The following is a 2,281-nucleotide window of genomic DNA, read 5'->3' as shown; positions in this document are numbered from 1 at the left end:
AATTAGTTGAAATTTTTCAAGATAAGATTGCTGTGTTGTACCAATCTTTTGACTAAACAAAAAACAATTTCCCACTGACGCTGCGTTAAAAATTTATGCAATTACAAAAAAAAAACAACAACAAATTTTCGTAAAAATTTCGAGTTTCTAATTAGATTCTGAGTATGCAGTTTTGGATGCCCAATGAATTCTAGTAATATTAAGTACAAGTTTTAAATGGCTAAAAATTACGGTTGATTTTTTAGAATTTTAAAAAAAGCTCGAAATGTGTACGAAAGTTTTTTGGATTTTTTAAATATTGCACAAAGTTAGAAACTTGGATTTACACGGGTTTTGTTAAAGAATGAACTATATGTATTTTTATAAAAGAAATAACACCTACACTAGAACTTCCTCCGTTTTCTACTCGGTTAGAAAAGTACTCATACTTAACTTAACTTAAACTTAAAATTGTAGTATCTCAGCGAAGCAAAAAGGTATTTGAGCAAACTCAACGCCATTTCAAAGAGAAAGACCTGTAGTTTAACACTTTTTTTTGTATTTTTTGAGAAAAGCGGCATTTTTTGCACTTATAGGTTAGAATATCTCAAAGTCCTGATGTGATAGAGCAATTCTGTGGCCAGATTTGAATTCAACGCACCGAAAACTTTCGGGAAAGTATAGTCTGGTTTCTGGGTAAAAATCTTGTCGGCCTGTGTTATTTATGTAGATCGGTGCTTATATAAGGTATAACTTCCATACCACTGATAAATAGTTTAGATATGAGTTTTTTTTTATCGGTTGAAGTCAAATTTTCAGATGTTCGTGAAATATAAAAGCCTTCGTCATAACCGAAAACAGCGCTACCCTTACTTGTACGATTACAATTTGCTTTTAATTGCGCACTGCGAAGTATTCTCCATTTCATTACAACATGCTCTACGCATTCCTCGCATCCAGCAACAATAACATCACGCTAGTTGTCAGTGTTTGGACTTCGCTGTAGTAGCTCTGCTGCGTAAATTAATTCTACTGCATGAAGTTCCAATCTTTTAAAACTTTTCTAAGATTTCAAGTGGCTTTATATTGATCATTTAGAACAAAAAAAAATACACGGAAGATGGCACAATGCCTTAACCAAACTAAACTTGACAAGGTATGCACGAAATTCGTTCTAAAACAAATCATCTTACCACCTTGTCGCAAAATCAACCAACTCCACGACTTTATATTCTTTTAGCAAATTAGATTACAAATCGCAACTCTGTGAAATACCTATATAGATCTAATAGCGATTGCTTTCATTAAGTAAAAATAGAAAAAATGCAAGAATTACTTGGCAGTTAACAACAGTTTCTCAATATACATATATACTGCAATTTCTTTGGATTTACTGCGAAATACCTACTGTTTATCTACTCCGAACCCTGATTCAAGATGATCGTGGAAAGTCATGCAACAATAATAGAGCAACAACGCAGCCAATTTAAAGAATGAGCATCTATAGCAACTCCAAATTCAATAGCTAAACATTTATACATATGTACATACAAAGTAGTACATATATACCTATGCATATACATACAAATAATCTGTACATACATATCAGCGATAAACACAGGCAGCAACAATAAAAAGCAGCTACTTGCAAGCGATTTGCAGACGCACTTGCGAACCGCTGCTGCTGATGCTGCTACCAGGAGTCGTGGTGTTATTGTTGTTTATTGCATTTGCTACATTTTTATTGCTGTTGTTGCTGCTGTAGCTTCAGCTGCCGCGAGTGGCATGTTTTTCCTCAGATATTAATTTTTTTGAGTGGTCATTTTCTTTTTCTGTTCGTTTTTCCATGCCGTTGACATTAAACCTGACTTTGCCAACCAACACATTTTCCACACTGACACACAGAGTGAAAAATGCACAATCATACATTCGGTTGCATATATACGTATGTAGCTATATGCTATAATTGTGTATATCTTCGTCGTTGCATGCCATTGCCTTTATTTGTTTGTGTATCAGTCAGTGTTTTTTTTTTTGCAATTCCTCTTTGCTGTGTTACTGGTGCCCCTTTAACCTGCTAATATCTACGACTATGTATGTCTGTCTGTGGCGGCTCCACTGGTGCTGCAGGCCCGACAATGGCGTCTAATAGCTGTTTGGCATTTTGCAGCCATGCTGTTTATTTGACTTGTTTTTGTTGTTGCTATGTTTTTCGAATTCTCTATATATTTTCTTTATTGTATTCGAGGCATTGCTGCGGATGCCACCTCGTCAGTGTTGTTGGAACTTTTATTATTATTTT

Source organism: Rhagoletis pomonella, unplaced genomic scaffold (genome assembly GCF_013731165.1).
Source record: "Rhagoletis pomonella isolate Grant_MI unplaced genomic scaffold, Rhpom_1.0 Rhpom_scaffold_00008, whole genome shotgun sequence".
NCBI lineage: Eukaryota > Metazoa > Arthropoda > Insecta > Diptera > Tephritidae > Rhagoletis > Rhagoletis pomonella.
The sequence above is the reverse complement of the archived record's forward strand: the minus strand, read 5'-3'. Positions refer to the sequence as shown.